At 41.2% G+C, this 12,142-nt stretch overlaps 1 non-coding gene across 1 annotated transcript; it reads left to right on the top strand.

Annotated features, from left to right (window-relative positions):
- The first annotated feature begins 11,805 nt into the window (after positions 1-11,805).
- TRNAE-UUC lies at positions 11,806-11,877 on the top strand. The gene has a single exon. It is a non-coding gene; the product is annotated as a tRNA-Glu (tRNA).
- The last annotated feature ends 265 nt before the right edge of the window (positions 11,878-12,142 follow it).

Below are 12,142 nucleotides of genomic sequence, written 5' to 3'. Positions count from 1 at the left end.
CCATTGAATCAGCAATGTGGTAAAGGCAGTCACACATGTCAGCCTTTGCCACATCTACAACCCTAAGCATTTCTCTGGAGGACCTATTGGAACATGCCCATGCCTCCATGATGGCCCTAAATATGCATCAAGTGGCATGATAAGACACACCTGGAGGAGCATAGACAGCAGGCCTCCTCTGAGCACCCCTAACAACCCTCTTCTATGGCACCTCACCCACACATTGGCTATGTCCAGAGTCACCAAGCACTGAAGCCACAATAAACACACTGCCCTGATTGAGTGTCTCACCATTCACCTGTCCAATATCTGAGGATTCACTGGAATAGGTTGGTGTATGCCTACTGGCTGTGTCTGATGGAATTACAGGGGATGGCTGAATGCCAACCTCAGTGTCATATGGAATCTCTGAACCCCCTGACTATGCCTCTGTCTGGTCACCATCATCATCAGAGTCTGCTGATACTCTGAAATCAGTAGGTAGGAGTCCCGCACTTCCACTGACAAGATCACCTGTGATAATAAGCAACAAACACAGGAAAAACAATTAATACCTACACTACCATACTCCAATATATGCTAACAAACTAACAGTGGGGCCACTATTACAGACAGTACAGCAATACACACAACAGTCCTGAAACCCACATTACAAACCTAATATTTCTTTGAACTGCTCAACAGTACTACATAAAAATGTTTGGCTAACCATGCACAGATGATTGCAGTCTCTCTATGCTGAATGGTCCTGAAACAAGATAAGCAAAAGGTAAGGATGCCATCCTCAGATTGAACAGTAACACAGGGGTTAAAACTTTTTTGCCGTTTATATGTACATTAACAATACTTTTAACAAGAACTTGGATGACACATCCACCCGAAGCCCATGTGTAATCAACCAGATTGTGTTGTTAACTGTATCGATCTACAACTATCCCCCCAAACAAATTTAATGTTAAACAGAACTTAAGTATTGCTGTCAATATTTTACTATACAAGAAGCATTTAACAATTGATATAGGTAAGCCTACCTGGAAGCTTTTCCTGGAACATACATGTCCTCCCTGAAACAGCAGCACCAATATCAATGACATGCTGTTGTGCACTTTTGACTGAGCTGTCTGGATCCCTGACAGTGGACAGGAACTCTTCAATTGGTGTTAGTGATGGCTCTGTAGCAGGCTTCACCTAGTAGCCATCTGTTTGCAGGCCACTGCAACTGCTCTCCTCCAGGGTGATGAAATCATGTCACTGGCCCTGTAGACCACCTGATCATATGTTGTGCTCTAGACACCTACTGTGTTCACATCAGCAGCTATCTGCTGTCAAATTTGCATTCTGCCACACATATCCCCACATCCCCTCTCAAGCAGAAAGGCACCATGATGATTAAATGCTTCCACAATGAAGAGGGATTTCCAGGGATTGGGACACCTGGCTGCTATATTCCTAGTTGACATAAGCACAACAGAAGGATAATACACAAAGGTATCACATAAATAAAATTCCTGCTTCAATATAACACATAAAAGGTAGTCATTTCACTATTACGCACTGGAGAAACATAAAACAATCAAGATATTCAAATATAAAAAAAGGAATTGTGTGGCTGTAACATATTACAATCACACACAAAGCAAAGCTGGATCCAAAACAAGGAGAATAACAATAGCAAATCTTGTTTGTACCAAAACTGAAATGCAACTTGACTCCCCCACCCCCAAAACAACAGGGAAATTACACATTTTGCTAACAAATCATCAGTGAAATGCTAACAGTGCTATCAAATAAACTGTCCCTGAAACATGTGTATACATTTACCTCAGAACATTCCATTTCAAGCAATTGCCAGTCATGTCTTCATGTGGCCAGCACTCCCATAGAGTGTGTATGGGCCATCGTAGAAGGCTAATACTCCTGTGTCATTGACAATATAGAACATATGTATTTCACTGAAGTAACAATAGAAGAGTGTACAGCGAAAAACAAGTGTAACATTAGCACTTGTGATGACAGTTAATAAGGCTGTGCACCTGAGAAAGTAAAATGCCCTGACAAACATGCCTATGCCATCAGTTCACTTCTAAGAGATATATACAGATAAAAGTAGCATTTGCTAATATATATTAAAAGATTTTTTCTTACTGACATTTCAGCATATGTAGTGTATAGCTGAAAATGCAAGCATTCATTATCAAAATCAGTAGTCTTCTGTGGAGATAAATCCCAATATAATATCTTCATCTGTGTTGTCCACATAAACAAGTCTCCTTTCCTTCAGGTTCTGTAGCTACACGGTTCCCTTTTTATTGTGTAGATTCAGGGATGTGAGCAAGGTGAAGATGCAAATGAGGTTTGAACTAATTATAATTGCTGAATCCCAAACACTTGGCTGTGTGTAGCACATGTAAACATAGTGCAGTCACTCCTTTAGTGTTTGTTGCTAATGGATTGCAACTGTGAATGATAACTGGTAGGGAGAAGGAAAACATAACAGCAGTTCAGACTCCTTTTCTTCTGATGAGTGTGTCAGCCAGGTTAGACTTATAAAGTGCAGAATTGTATCAAGTTTTTAAATTTAAGTAAGCAGCACACATTTCACAGTTTCTGTTCAGTAACAACCAACCTCCCCTCCATTTCTTGACAACGGTATATTATTGCCATTTGATATCTTCACACATAAGGACAATAATACAGAATGCCTTACAGACTGCATGTTTCAGATTACTGGTCAGATAAAAATGAGCAACAATCACAGAGAGATAGGACAGAGCTGCATTTATGTAATCAATTTTCAGAAATGGCTGTGTGAACACTCAATGCACTACTTCTGAAATTAATACTTCTACAAACAACTGTCCTATGTTTTGTTAGTACTGTGGATTTTGTTGCAGTTGCCTGTATGCACAAGGATTTTCATTCTCTGCTGCAAAGCTGCTTCTGTGGAAAAGAGGGATAAGGCACCCTTACTGTGTTTTGAAGGTTCATTGGAGTGAGAGTTCAAATCCTGACCTGTATAAAAATATTTCACACGTACCAACATAAATTTTGTAGTGTTTCTTAATAGATTTCTTTTTTCATTTCACCCAATTTTCCCTTTTTTGTGTTTTTCTTTTTTTCTTTTTGTTAATGCCAGTATTTGCACAGTACATGGCATAGCACAAACAAGGGAAATGGAGAAACACAATGTCAAGTTTAACACACTCAAAACAGAGATGTAGGATAAAAAACAAGCCAAATAATGAAGAGATATCCCACTGAGATTCACCAAGGCAATGCTCTGGACACGATATGTATTTTTGAGCACTTTCGTTCTTTAATAATAAAAGAAGAACAGAGAACCTTGCATTTTTTGGTCTTTATGCTTCTGTGGAGTTTGGCATTGAGCATCAATGGCAAGTGATGGCGAACAGTTCTTGTTTGGTACAGTTATCTTTGCACAATGCAGTTTAAGCATGCTGCACTATGTCAACATGGGTCTACTTCATAACACTGAAATTTCATAACATTGAATTTCATAATATTGAGACTATAACATTGAAAATTCAAAAAACACTGAAAACCCAAAACACTGAAAACTCAGAACATTGAAAGTGTGCTTCATAACATTGAAAACTACATTGCACAAGTAAATAATATCACCTCTACCTACAACAACACCTAACTAACAACTACACTTTCTACTATGTTTCTGCAGGGGGACAAGCCACCCTGCACCCCCCATGTGGGGGGCTCTGCCCCCAACACCACCCATAAATTAAATATATTAACTCCAAGATTGCACTACAGTGGAACAAAGTTAATTTCCTAACCTCAGTGCATGGTGATGATACAGTGAGGTTAGGAAATTAACTAGAAATGTAGTAGAAAGTGTGTTTGTTAATTAGGTGTTGTTGTAGGTGAAGAGGATGTTCATAGGTTCATAGGTGTGTACTAGGCTAACTGCCTTGGAGCCTATATAAGCCTAGCCCAAAGAAGATTCCCTGGCATCATGCTGCCCAAAGATAGTTCCCAGTGCCCCTGTCAAGCAAGGCCACTGAAGTGATCCCCGGGGTAAACTTCCTATTGCCAATCCACTCATCAAGATTTCTCTTAAAGAGGGCCAGTGAAGTGCTCTGCTTGACGTGAATGGGAAGTTTGTTCCAGAGTATGGGAAGTCTCTGGGTTAGGAACCTGTCCCTCCAGCATGTTCTGTTTATTGTGGTAATGAGGCTAAGGTCCCTGGAGCATGTGGCATGGAGAGATTGGGATTTCTTTAGGTGTAGCATATCTAGCAGCTCTGGGTCAGACATAGCTTTGTAGGTCAAGCAGAGATCGCCTCTAAGTAGGCGATAAGAGACAGAGTATAGCTGGAGTTTTTTGAGTCTATCCATATAGGGCATGTGTCTAAGGCCTAAGATCCTCTTAGTGAGGTATTATTGTGGCCTTTCCAGTTATAGGTGTCTAGTGAGGTACATACCAAATGGGGCATTGTATTCTATAATAGGTCTAATGAGGGATGAGTAGAGAGGGATTATGACCTCTTTCTTCATGGATGAGAAACCTTTTGTAATGAAATGTGCCACAAAGAAGGACTTTCTGACTATAGTGGCAATATGGTTATCAAAGGGGAGGTTGCAGTCAACCTGTGTCTCCAGGTCTCTTATCACACCTTCAATCTTTAGTGGACTACCACCTATGTGGTAGTTCATGGGCAGTGTTTTTTTCCCAAAGAGAATGACAATGCACTTTTTGGCATTGAGCTTAAGGCCATGGTTCTGGCACCAGTCAATGGTGTCAGTGAGGCCTTTTTTGTAGAATGTCTACATCAGTTGGAGAATCAATAATGGCTCCCAGTTTGCAATCATCTGTGAACTTGGTCAGCCAGAGTCCCTTTGTGTTGGCTTGAACTTCAGAGAAGTAGATGCCTAACAGTAGAGGACCTAGGACTTATCCCTGTGGGACACTACTTGTAATTGATCGGTAGTCAGCTTTGAGGTCCACTACTTTCACAGTGTGGGTTCTATCAGTGAGGCAGTTGGCAACCCATCTTATGACATAGGGGTTTATGTCTATTTTAGTGAGTCTCTCTATGATTCCTGAGTGAGGGATGGTGTCGAAGGCCTTGGCAAGATCAAGGTAGGCTGTGTGAACTACCTTACCCTCATCCACAGCTCTGGTGACAGATTCAAAGAAGTCTATCAGGTTTAGCAGGCATGATCTACCTTTTACAAAACCAAACTGCGTGGGGTCCAGAGTCTAGAGATTCCCTATGTCCATATTTACAAGGTCCATGATTATGCGCTCCATAGACTTACATATCAGACTCGTCAGACTAATGGGGCAGTAGTTCCCAGGGTTTGTAGTTACTCCCCCTTTTGTGGAGTGGGAGGACCATAGCAGTGCACCATTCAGTAGGAACAAAGCCTGAAATGAGGCTGTGATTGGACAGGGTACTCAGGTGTGGTGCCAGTTCACTTTGTAATTCATGTAGAACACAGCTAGGGATATTATCAGGTCCCATGGAAGCTGTATTCTTGGCTTTGGTCAGCGCAGTTATTACCTGTGTAGCTGTGATAATAGGGACTTGGCATTCCTCAGGTATTGTGATATGCCCTTTAGGGAGTAAAAGGGGGGTAAAGTTCGCACTGAACTTGTCGGCCAATATGTTGGCAATATCAGTTGGTTCTGTATATGCATTGCCATTGTGCTGTTACTCGGAGTTGATCTGAGTATTGCCATGTAGATTCTTGACATAACTATAAAATGCCTTGTGGTTGTTTTTAGAATCTGCAACAATTTTGTTTTCATAGCTAGCTTTAGTGGATTTGATGATGGATCTCAGTTTTTTGCTGATGCTAACAAGGGAGTTTTTCCAGTCTTGGGAATTCACCCTTTTCTGCAGCAGTTTTTTCCTTCTGTTGTAGAGCTTGTTTATGGTGGGGGACTACCAGATTGGCATCCTTTTTTTGGAGGAGAGTGTCTTGGTTCTGTTTGGTATGGCCCATTCCATGCACTTGTGTATGTGCTTATACAGTGCATTGGTGTATAATTCAGCAGTCATGCATCTATTTTCCATTTGCATGGGTGTTGTGAAGTTAGCCACCTCTGTTTTTAGAAGCCCAAAATTAGCTTTGGAGAAGTTTTTTTTACAGTGGTTTCCTTTAGGGGGTGAGGGTGGGATGTGGATAACCATTGTGATTAGCTTGTGGTCAGATCTGACCAGGGAGGAGTTGATTACTGGTGTAGAGCAATGGTCACCCATGATACTAATGACCAGGTCAAGAATGTTTCTACCCCTGGTGGGGGTAAGAATGAGTTGGTCCAAGGTGTTGGAATTAATGAATTCCAGAAAACTTTGAGCAAGTGGGTTGGTACATGAGTAATTTTCCCAGTTAGTATTGGGTTGTCCTCTAATATCTTCCAGTGTGTTTAGGAATGTGGAGTGGGAGTCTTGGGACATGGTGGGGATCTATAGCAGGGTACAACCTGGATTGCAGGTTTACCCAGTGCTAGTTGTACCTGAAGTATCTCTAATGTGTTATGTTGGGTTACTAGTCTGGAGGTGTGCATATCCTTTATGAATATGGAGACACCACCACCTTTAGTGCTTCAGTCCAGGTTTAGGGGCCAAAATATGTGGTATGAATTAGCCTGGTAGTGCTGGGGTGCTCTCCAGAGCCTTGAACCAGGTCTCGGTTACTGCACAGATGTCGAAGTACTCCATTTTAAGGAGTGCTTTAAGTGAGTGCATTTTGAGATTTAGACTTCTAGTATTGAGTAGCATAACCTTCAGATTTTGTTTGCTTGTAGATGTTATGGTGGTAATTTTGTTTTCACGTCATTGCCTAAAAAAGGCAATATAGGGGTGGCAAGAGCCTTGGCCAGTATCTGGAATCCCAGGGGTGACAGGTGCAGGCCATCTCTGGTGAAGCATCGAGGTCTGTCGATCATGTCATCCCAGGCAGACAGATACTCGATCCCCTAGAATGACACCAGAAACTTAGCCAATTGTTGAAGTCAATCATTTTCTGCTTGTACTGTGGTATCATTCTGGGTGACGGTAAGATGCTACTCAGAGCTAGGGTCATACCTGCCTAAGCTACAAGATCAGAGAGCTCCTCTATGTCTCTTTTCATGTAGTCCAGAGAGGTACATCTCAGGTCATTCACTCCAACATGGACAATGACAGAGTCATATTTGTACCTGTTGTGGAGTGACCTATGTACGTGCGTTATGTGGCCGATCCTGGAACCCGACAGGCAGCTGACCGTAACTTTCTCCTTATTCAACCTAGTGAGTGGGATATCAGTATGCCTTACTATTGAGTCACCTATAACTAGTGCATTGGATAAGTTGTTTTGCCTTATGGGCTTTGGTTGAGTGGCACACTGTTTATGTGAGCTATGTGTCTCATGGTTTGTGCTGGGATGTGGTGTTTGTGTGCATTTCTGCCTCAGAGGTCTCTGCTGTTTGGGCAGATTTTTATTGAGAGCCTCCATGAAAGTAGGTGTATGTTTCATGTTACTATGTGAGGGTTGTGGTGGTATAAGTTCTGGAGGGCTATGTGTTGAATGTGTTGTGGTGCATGTGCTAACCTTCTCCTCTTAACTGGCTAATCCAGTCTTGGCTGGAGAGTGCTTGGCTTCCAATTTGGCTATATATGTGCATCTCTCACAAGTCATAGTGTTGGGAGGTAAGAAGAGAGGGTTGTCTGTGTACATGAGGCAGTTGCTACATTGCCTCAGGATGCCCGGGTTCACCAGGTTGACAGGAGAAAGCACAGGGAACTGACCTTTAGACATGCCTGGTTATGAGCTCAATATATTAAGTACTGAAGTCTTTTACAGGGAAAATGTCACTCAAAGTGTCTGAGTCTGTACAGAGCACTGCCAAACACTTGAGGGGAAACAAATACATTATTTACATATGGATTGTAGTTTTCAATGTTATGAAGCACACTTTCAGTGTTCTGAGTTTTCAATGTTTTGGGTTTTCAAAGTTTTCGGATTTAGATGTTTTGGTCTCAGTGTTATGAAATTTAACATTATGAAATTTCAGTGTTATGAAGAGGACCCATCAACACACAGTAATACACAGTGAAGGTAGTGTTAAATATGATTTCATTGCATTATCACTACTTATTTAAAAGTATTATATACACCTGGACTTGAACCCTATCTCATCTGGGCTCAAAAAGAATCATGTAAATGCATTTACACCTGCTGCCACAGGGTCAGCTAAGCAGCAGGTGTGTTTTATCCACTCAGTACTAACTCCCATAATTTTAGCAATGAGCCTCATGTTTGCACACTGCTTAACTATGCGCTAACAGGAAAAGCATTAGAAATGTGTATCTTTCATGCGCAAACACTTTGCCAGCCATCACACAAACCTGCTACTCAGGGGTACACTATGCAGAGTGGAAAATAGCATGTATTACTTTTGTTTACTGGAAACAGAAAAAAAATGAAGTCCATATGTAAGAAAATGTCCAGTATTTACAATGCAGTCATTTGTTACCTCCCTGCATGTACTGCAACCCTGGTCTCTCAGTACATGTTCACAAATATATCAACTACACTACATAAATTATTAACAAATGTAGTGTTATATAGCCTGCACATCTTTAAAATGACACTATATATTGAGATTTTCCAATACTTGTAGTAATGCAGACACCTGTTTGCATTACAGAGAGCATTTTACACCAGCATGTGGGACACTGCTATTACCATGTTCTCCTCACCAGACAGACACTACTGATGTTATTACCTATAAACTGTTGTCTGACACCTTCCATGTCAGACTGAGCTGTGGTGCTTGTCTTAAATACAGTTCTCTAATCTGTATACTTAGATATGCAGGGGTTCTGTTCTCACTGCAGTCATCTGGGGTGCATGTGTGTTTGTGCACTTGCTTGACATTACAGAGAGCATTTTACACCAGCATGTGGGACACTGCTATTACCATGTTCTCCTCACCAGACAGACACTACTGATGTTATTACCTATAAACTGTTGTCTGACACCTTCCATGTCAGACTGAGCTGTGGTGCTTGTCTTAAATACATTTCTCTAATCTGTGTACTTAGATATGCAGGGGTTCTGTTCTCACTGCAGTCATCTGGGGTGCATGTGTGTTTGTGCACTTGCCTTGACATTACAGAGAGCATTTTACACCAGAATGTGGGACACTGCTGTTACTATCTTCCTCTCACCAAACTCCGTTGATGTCAACTATAGCTGATTTGCAAGTGTGGAGTATTCCCAACAGGGCAAGGTCACAGACTGGCCTGTAGGCCAGGCACAAATCACCTCATTCTATACGATGCAGAGTACAGTGACAGAGCTGTCACTCGATCCACATACATCATGGCATGGTTTATAGGCCCTGTATTTCCTTGGTTAGAAACTCCTGTGGTCTCTCCAGCTGCTGCAGGTGTCTGGTAAGGTACATGCAAAAGGGAGTATTATAATCTATTAGTGTTTACAGTGGTGTTATGTCATCCTCAGATCTGGATAAGATGGCCTGACTTATGGGGTACATTAAATAGTCTTTCCATATCACTGTGGACACTTGGTGGTCAAAGTTCAGATTTCTATCTACGTGTGTTCCCAGGTCTTGCACCACTGTGTTTCAGCATAATGGGAATGTTTCCAGTGTTGTAATTAGTGCAATTAGTGTGGGATTCTACTTTGCAGAAGGCAAAAGTAATAATGCATTTTTGAATTTATTTATAGACCATGTGGCTTTGGCACCAATCATTTGTTTGTGTTAGCCCCTCCCATAGTATGTTACCATCATAGCTTGACTCAGTGATTGCACCCAATATGCAAGAATAAGCAAACTTGGTAAGCCAAAGGCCATATACTTTAGCCTGGACTATCGAGAAATTGATTTCAAACAGTACAGGGCCAGGCACAGATCCTTGGGTTATGCCAGTGGTGACAGCTCTACTAGTAGAGGTTGATTCAACAACTTTCACAGTATATGTTCTGTCAGTGAACCAAATGGTTAACCATGCAAATCCTGATATTTTATGACTTTGTGTCTCTCTGTATGCAAGACACTGTAGTCAATGTGTGTGGTGATTTCAATGATCAATGCTACTTTTGTCTTCTTTTCATGGACCACTATATCCTGTTTTCTAGCATCTATATTTTAAACTGTTGGTAATAGGTGATCCCATGTGATGTATACTTAATAATTTTCTATGATGCTTTGTGGCTCAAGTTCCAGTGTTTTTCAGCCAGTTCAATACCATAATGTTTGCACAATCTCCAGTGCAACAGTCTTGCCAAATTATTGTGCCTTTCAGTATACAGTCCTTCTGCCAATAGTATGTCACAACCACCAATGAGGTGTGTAACTGTTCCCAATTCTGTTTTACAAAACCTACATTTGTCTGTTTCTCCCACATGCTCAATGGACTTTGTAAACCAATATGTACGTAGCCCACTTTTTTGTGCTGCCAATATTAACCTTTCATCTCTCGGTTCGAATTCACATCTCCTTAACCATTCCTCCATTTGATCCTGATCAACATGAGGTTCTTCTAGAAGTTTTTTTTATACTTGCAACTATATTTATGCATTTTCCCCACTTCTTGCCTTCTTATCTGGCCATTCACCTTATATTCTTGCTTTTGTTTTTGGCACATTCGATTGCTGCCTGATTTTTTTCTACTTCTGGTTTTATTTCTATTCCTGCTTGACACTGATATGGTTCTGCCAGATTAAGGGGAGAAGTCATCTTAGATTTATTCTCATGTTTCAACATTTTTACTACATTTGGGTCTTGTGAGGTCAGCAGATATGTGTGCAGTTCCACGATTGCAGATCTATACATGTAGTCAATTTTAAGTAGGCCCATCCCTCCTTTGGAACAGGGAATATATAATCTTGGTATGCACTGATTTTTATAAATCATTTGGTGAGCATGAAGCATCCTTCTTGTTTTCCTATCTAATCTATCCAACACATTTTGGGGCTAGTCAATTACTCCAAAACTGAAAGTTAGGACAGAAAGAGCAAATTGGTTTATATTTTGAATTTTGTTCCTAGATATCAATGATTTCTACAGCTGGGAGAGTTTCTCAGTGATATCTGAGTGGGAGATTGTGTCCAAATCATTAGCCAGATTAAGATAGGCAGTATGCACTGTCTTACCATCATCCAGGCCTATCACACAGAATCAATGGGTGTGACATCAAAGATCACCTATAGCGTGACTGAAAACATACACCTACCTGACACAGTTGGGTACACACTTCAATACACCCTCCACATGGGCTATGTTCCTGTAGAAGGGTGTACATCAACATCCAAACATCTGAGTTGGGGAGGACAGCACCTGATGCATGCATGTATAGACATATCCTGACTCTCCTCATCTGTGTTATCCCTGTATGTTTCCTTCTGATTCATATTTGCCTTTTCTAACTTTGCTATCTGCCCCTCTTCTCTCTCACAGTCTGGTGATCTGTGTTGGCATTTTGATGTGCCCTCCCTCCTCAGGATGTCTGACACTGTGTGTGATAGCCTTTTAACACTTTGTTGCACGCGCGCGCGCGTGTGTGTGTGTGTGTGTGTGTGTGTGTGTGTGTGTGTGTGTGTGTGTGTGTGTGTGAGTGTATGTGTGTGTTTATAGACTTGGGCAAGATTGGGTGGTCTTGCCTGCTCACCTGGATTTCCTATGATGTGCATTTGTTAAGGGTAACTCCTTTTCCAACAATCCTTCCTAGTGCTCCCCCATGTGGGGTTAGGGGAACTTTTGAGTTTCATTTTCAAGAGAAGGAGAAAGCTGAAAAAATGTCTGGAAGTAGCATTGGTGGTATAGTGGTGAGCATAGCTATCTTTCAAACAGTTGACCCGGGTTTGATTCCCGGCCAATGCAAGAAGTCTGTATATTTACTGTGGGATAGGCTTGGAAAGGCTCCAGGGCCATTTGCCTAGTACATGCCTATGAAAAGCCCAAAGAAAATAATAATATAATTGCAAGGAATACAAACAGATGTAGTGTATTTATATGGTTTTAATTGTATGAATATGATTATATGATGAATTATATTGAAGGGAAAAGTGTTTTACTGAGTGTATCACTTTAAGGCAGCTCACTTTATTGTTTGAATGAGTAGATCGAATGATATGTAAATTAAGTG

Source organism: Protopterus annectens, chromosome 3.part1, assembly GCF_019279795.1.
Source record: "Protopterus annectens isolate FY-2018-M chromosome 3.part1, PAN1.0, whole genome shotgun sequence".
Classification (NCBI taxonomy): Eukaryota; Metazoa; Chordata; order Ceratodontiformes; family Protopteridae; genus Protopterus; species Protopterus annectens.
The sequence above is the reverse complement of the archived record's forward strand: the minus strand, read 5'-3'. Positions and strand labels throughout refer to the sequence as shown.